Raw genomic sequence first — 7,465 nt, forward strand, 5'->3', positions numbered from 1 at the left:
TATAAAAATTACTTGCATACAAAAATAAAAAAATAATTTTTTTTGGATTTTTGAGCTAAAAATACGAATTTACAACTAAATACATCAACACATCAATTTCAAGAAAATGTAAAAATTTACAACCTAAAAAGACAAGTTTTCAATTAAAAATGAAATAGTTAAATTTTCTTTAAATCAAAATTTCTTTTAAGCAAATAAAAAATTAAAATACAGCAGTCAAATTTTTAAGTAAATAGTTTAATTTTCAACCAAACAGTTTATTCATCTCACAGAACTGTTGAATTTTTAACAAACAAGTTCATTTTCATCCAAATAGGTTAATTTTAAAGCAAATTCTTAAATTTTCAAGTCCAAGTGAGGAATTTTGTAACGAACTTTTAATTTTCAACTTGACAATATTTTTTTTAAAGAAAAAATAAGTTTTAATAACCAAAAAGATGAATTTTCTACAGAAAAACCATATTTTCAATACAAGACACGAATTTTAACTATAAAAGATCAATTTTCAATTTAAAATATGAATTTGAAACTAAAAAATAGAATGGTTACATTATCAGGTAAGAAGATTAATTCACAAACAATCTAAAAAAACGCATTTTCTGCAAAGTATTAAAATTTTTAACTAAAGAGATGGCTTTTCAATTAAAATGATTAATCTCCAACGCAAAAGAATTTTCAAGGGAGGAATTCAACTAAATACTTGACTTTTCAATAAAAAATATAATTTTTACACCAAGAAGATTAATTTTTTACTAAAAAGATGAATTTTTAAAAATATAAATGAATTTTCCATCCAGAACTTGAAGCTTTAGGTAAAAAGCTGACTTTTCAACCAAAGAGCTAATTTGTATTTAAAGAATATAAATTTTCAATTGAAAATGGAATGGTTAAATTTTCGTTTAAAAATATGAATTTTTAAGAAATGAGTTTCACTTTCAACCGAGCAGTTGAATTTTTTACCACAGAAGGTGACTTTTGAACAAAATACTTCCTAGATTATGTTTATTATATGGACAACAAAATATTTGGTTGGCCCAAGAAAACTTTTTATTTCGTAAAATGTGGTTGATTATTTCATATCTTTTGGTGGATCCAAGTGAAACTTTTGGTTAATACAAGCAAATACATCATCGATTCAAGAGAATATTTTAGTTTATTTAATCAAAACTTGCAGTTCATCTAACCATAAAGAACCCATCACAACTAACAATTTAAATGGCTTAACATGAAATTATGTTATTTTGTGTTAATTATCTATTAAATAAACGATTTTTTTGAATGAGGAAAAATCTTTTTCTGGGTGTATGACTCAAAAATCGCTAAAAATAGCGTCACGTAATATGTGGGAGCTCCCTTACTAGTACTTGAATCATCCTTTCACAGAATATTGTGATTTGCAAAGTGATGAGATGGATGTTTCGGTAGCGAGGGCTAATGGTAATCGATCGAGTAGAACCAGTGATTAGCGTGTAATCGAATAAGGCCGAGTGATCGTCGATTAGCGATAACCGATAGGTATTCTGCTACGTATCCGATAAATTGGTACACATGCGCCGTCCCCAAGTCTCTTGAACCGTTCGAATCATCCTGTCTGGATATCGATCTAAACCTTGATTCCCGAAATTGCTTTGTATAGATATGAGACTCTCTATTACTGAATTTACTCGATGTCAAGACTCTACCTTATCCAGGCATAATAGGGTTAATTCAAATCACGTGTGAATATTCTCCTATAGTGTTAAACACACTCTCGAGATTATGGATGAGGATCTCGAAGGATTAATTAGAAAATTTCACTGATATCGAACGATAACAGTTTCAAGCCAGAAAATAGTTTTAGGTCTCGGATTCACAGCACTATAGACACTTTTTGAGAATTTTTTGAAACAATGTAACTATTTTGCTTCTATTTTGAAAAAAATATTCAATGCAGGCACCGAGGACTTACAGAGAAGATATTCAAACCTTCCCCCTTATATATTTCCTTCCCTAATCCCCATACTTTCCCCTTCAATCTTATTTCTCCCCTTTCACTTCACCCTCTGCAACCTTTCCTTTCCTCAATTTCCTTCTCCCCTGCTTCCCCTTCTCCTCAATTTCTTTCTCCTCTACCTCTCTTTACTTCCCTTACTAGTCTCCTTTTCTGCTAATCATTTTCCCTACTTCTACTCATTTCACCCATTCATCTTACTCTACCTCCCTAATTTTCCGTCAAGTCCTTTACTTTTTACTCCCCTAATTTACCCCACTTTCCTCTGTTTATTTACCCTTACTTATTCTCTCCTTATTTAACATAGTTCCTCTTCCCTCACCTTCCCTTTTATCCCCATAAATCCCCCCTACTTCCCCTCCTATCATTTCTTCTCACTTTCGCTACTTTCCTCGGGTTATTTATCATCGCTTTCTTGACTTTCTCTCCCAACATTTCTCCTCAATTCGTCTAATCTCTCTCCTCTTAGTACACCTTACTGGTCTTGCCCTACTTGCACTTTCCTTCCTCTCTCTCTCTTTTTATTGCTCTTTACTTGTTCTACTTCTCCTCGCCTCATTTATCCTTACTTCCCCTACTCTCCCACTCATCACTCCCGCTACTTCCATTACTTCTTCAAATTTCCTTTTTCTTATTTTCCCCTTCCTCATTTCGTCACCGCTTATTTCTCTGTCCCTCACTTCCCTTATATCGTCTACTTTCTCTCATTTCCCCACGCCTCATTTTCTCTTTCCTTAATTTTTCTTACTTCTCCTACTGCCTCTTGCCTTATTTCTCATCATTTTTTCTATGTTCCCTCCGTTCACTCCCCTTACTACGCATCTCCTGATTTTTCCTTACTTCTACCATCCCTCCCCTCATTTTCTCTAACTTCCATTACTTCCCCTTTTCTCATTTATTTTCTTTCAAATTTAAGGAAAATTCTTAGGTATTAAAAATGGCACAAAATGAGTTATTATTTATATTCATTTGCGACCAATATTCGAGAAAAGTCTATGTTAGAATGATTTTGTATGTGGACTTATCATTCTGGAATTAAAATAAAGAAGCTTATATATGAAGGTTCGTTCACAATATTTTTCTTGGGACTTTTATAATCGTTGGAAGATTATCTACGAATTATCAAAAAATGGCAGCAATTTTTTTAAAGGTTGAAACGGCGGCTGTTTCTTCATAATTCTTGAAATTGAATTCCCTCAAAAACCTCACTTCTGAAAATTTTAATTTCTGTTTAAGCCATAAGTGGTAATATGTAATACATACCTTTAGATCTTTTTTGTAAGCCACTTCTGCTTGAGATTAAAAAAAATAATTTTTGAAAAACTAAAATGTAGCATTTTTATTGGAAACAATGGAAGGTACAAAAAATATTCAGTCAATATTTGTATACTGGAAAAAGTTAAAATAAAAATACCTCCTGCTCTTTTGTGATATTTGATTCTAGACGAAGTAGTATTATGATTTATTATTCGAAATTTAATTAACTAAATTAATTTCCACGTTCGTCTTCCTTAGCAAAAATATACATGTAAGAAAACGAGCTACGTAGCCAAAATGAAACCTCTCTAATGTCTTTATGATGATTTATCTTGAATAATTATTCACGCAGGAAACATACTTATACCTTACTTTTCTGAATAACTAACTTTCTAGCTGGAAGTTTTTTATTGTTTAAAATTAGCTCGACTACCCATGAGCTTGTAGTTTTTAGGTTTACTGCGAAAACAGAAAACTCTAAGACTTTCTTATTAAAAAAATGTGCTTAAAAATTCAATTCCAAAGTAAAATTTCGAACATGTTTAAAAAGATTCTAGTGGCCCACTTCATTCAGCGACTAAAATGCTTTTCAAACTGTGGTTTACAAACTAAAAAATACATCTACTTAGACTAAGGTGCCTTTTCAAATAGGGAATCGGAGGGATTCCAGAAAATTTTAATTGAGCGGCATCTTTATAGTGATAACACAGTGTTCCGAAAATTTGTCCGCGTTAATATCAGCCAGTTTAATTACATTGGTTGATGATATTCAGATAATAACAAAATATGCTTCAAGTTCCTTTAAAAAATATTAAAGATTTTTCTTTGAAATAATTAATTTAAAGAAATCTTGAACAAGATTTCAAAACAAATTTTGATGTATAAATAACAACTGATTAATTAATAATTTTTAGCTTCTAGTTTAAAAAGTGTCAATTAAACAACAATTGTAAACCATCAAGTTTTTATGCTTTTCATTGAAATTGCCTAAAATTATATAATTTAACAAAAAATGTAATTAGTTGATTCATTTTTCAAATTAGAGCATTGAAAATTATAGTGTGGATTTTTTTTAACCTTCGATCTGTACAATTTATGAAAGTAAGAATCTTTTTATTTTGTAGTTTATCGATCGTTATTTTAAAACTGGAAAACTAAAAATTATTCTTTGTTTTTTGTCAATTAATTTTAAGGGTTAGAAAGATTTAAATATTTAAGCAGAATTAAATGATTAGCAGAAAAAGTAGCCTTGCGCAGAGAAAGTATTTAAAATATATAAAATAAAAACACACTTTTGAATACTCAAGTCGCGGCGGCTGGGCGGCTAGACTGCTTCTCGAGTAGTCTAGTGACCGCGATTAAAAGCCAGCCTCGGGGTCTCTACCGTCGCGCGTCGGGTATTGCGCATTAGGAAAGGGCGCCATATGATTCAGTGAGAAGCAGTCATAAACTGAAACGCGCGATTTGAGTAGCGCTGCTCCAGTCGCGCATACGGAATCCCACCTTTAGGGGATACATTATGAATAAAGAAGAAATTGAAATTCGTCTCTAAAATCTCGTATAGTTACAGAAATCCTGACAGCGTGATGATATTTAGTTATTATTATTATTATTATAACTATTGCACCATTAAGCCATTTCCCTTTCGGGGTAGGCGTGACTCACTCGGCAGGGGAAAGGAGTAGGAGTAGTCTCTAGCTTCTTTTATGTCCATGCATTGTTTCATGCAGACTCTCGTGTTTCTGTGACTTCTTATGTTTCTTCTAACTAGGGTCTCATATAATATAGAATTATGTATTGCCATTTTAGCTTTATTTGATATATTTTTACTTCTGATAAGGGGAGCTGCTCTACCAATAACCTTCTTACCTTCGTTTATGCTTCTATCTAATTTCTCATCTATCTTCCCGTCCCTACTAAATAAGCTACCAAGGTATAGAAACTTATCAACTTGTTAAATTCTCTTATCATTTAATAAAATATTGCATAGTGTTTTCTCACTCTTTCCTTCGAACACCATAGTTTTTGTTTTATTTGCTTTAATTTTGAGGCCCATGCTCTCTATGCTTGCATCTAGTTTATTCAAAATTTTTTGTAAGTCTTCGATAGACTCTGCCATAACAACCTTATCATCTGCGAACGCTAAACAACATACCCTTACCCTTTCGAGATCCACAACCTCTTCGTCGAAGAGAGCCATTCTTAAACACTTGTCTATAAATAACATTAATAACCATGAAGACATAACGCATCCTGGTCTAACTCCTTGAATAATATCGAAACAGTCACTCAGTTTCCCATTCACCCTTACACTCTCTTTGCTACCCGTATATATTGTTTTTATAGCTTGTAGGAGTCATCCATTGACTCCGTACTCTTTCAGGACTTCCCAAAGTTTACTTCTATTCACCTTATCAGACGCTTTTTCTGGGTCAATAAATGCACAGAAAACTTTTTTTCCTACTCTCAAACTTTTTTCTGTTATTTGCCTTAAGCTAAATATTTGATCCGTACATGACCTTCCTGGCATAAGCCCACTTTTATATAAACATCTGGATACCTTAAATGTTCTTTATTCCAAGAATAAATCCCAAAGAGACGACCATCGACAACAAAAGGGCCACCCGAATCACTTTGGAATGCGCTTTTGTAACTTTTTTTTATAATAAGTACAAAATAATTTACTTGTAATTGGAGCAATTCCACGGTAAAAATGTTGACATAACCATTCGCTGATTATGGGCAGAGTGACTGATCGTATTTCATTATGAAATATGATTGCATTCCTTAAATTGGAGAGATATGAATTTTTCGTAATATGTGAGCGAAAATTTTTTCGTAAAATATAGTTCATTTTCACATCAATTAACTTTCTCACGTATAAGTTGGATTTTTTCACCAAAAATTTAGATATGATTTGCTACAAAGGATGAAAGAGGACCATTTTAGATGTACAATAATGATAGTGGGATCAATTTTTTAATTTGAGCCGATAAATCTCCTTAAGTACAAAATAGAAATTTCTATTAAATATTTACTCAGCCAAAGTGTTAACAAAAATTAAATTTTCAATAAAATAGTTAAATTTTTAATCAAAGAAGATGAATTATCAGCGATGAATGTAATAAGGAATTGATATTTCTATCGAAAAATATATTATTTTTAAATTGAACACCGTCGAATTCATTCGAAAATGAATTATTTGCAACAAAAAAGTTCAATCCTGAACGAATTGTTAAAAAAAAGTTACATTTTTTGAGCCGTAAAATATAAATTTTAAAAAGAGTATTATAACTGTTAACTAAGTATACTTGAATTGTTCACCAAAATAGATAAAGTCTGGAGAAAAAATGTAATAGCTGATACTTCTATGGAAAAAGATTGAAGCTTTTTATCAGAAACAGATAAATTTCTCCAGAAAATACGAATTTTCAACAATATAGTTCAATTTTCAACCAAAACAGTTAAGTTATCAAACAAAAAGATTAGTTTTACGTAAAAAAGATGATTTTTTTTTGTAAAAAAGACGAATTGTCAATAAAACCGTTGATTCTTCAACGAAAACAGACGTTAATTTGTAACCAAAGAGTTGAATTTTGAAATAAAATGATGAATCTTAAACAGAAAAATGAATGTTTTAGAAAGTATTTTAATTTTTAATCAATTACCTAAATTTTCCACCAAGAAAGATGATCCTTTAACGAAAAATGCAATAGTAGACATTTCAACCGAAAATGATTTTTCAGTCATGAAAGATACTAGGCAGTCTGATAAGTACCTGAAAATTCTAAGAGATGGCATTAGTATTCACTAATGTGAATCATTTTCGTCGAGCTTGATCCTTCAAATGACGCCTGTCAAAACTTCAGCCATTTATGTTTACGCATTAACAAGTTACAGCACTGAGAAGCGACTAACCTCCGAGTTTTCTTTAATATGGAAAAATCTGAGTTTCGAGTTTTGATCAAACACTACTATCTTCGCAAGAAAACGATATCCGAGACCAAGGCCAAGCTGGATAAGTATTACCCGGACTTTCGTTGTGGCCGTACGAGCACAGTTGATGATGAACGATCTGGGCGCCCAAAAGAGGTCACTACCAGAAAATATCGAAAGAAATCCATGATATGATGTTGAATGATCCCAAAGTGAAATTGAGAGAGGTAGCTAATGCTGTAGGCATATCATCGGAACGTGTGGGCAATATCGTGCATTCAG

Source organism: Belonocnema kinseyi, chromosome 9 (assembly GCF_010883055.1).
Source record: "Belonocnema kinseyi isolate 2016_QV_RU_SX_M_011 chromosome 9, B_treatae_v1, whole genome shotgun sequence".
In the NCBI taxonomy this organism is placed as follows: Eukaryota; Metazoa; Arthropoda; class Insecta; order Hymenoptera; family Cynipidae; genus Belonocnema; species Belonocnema kinseyi.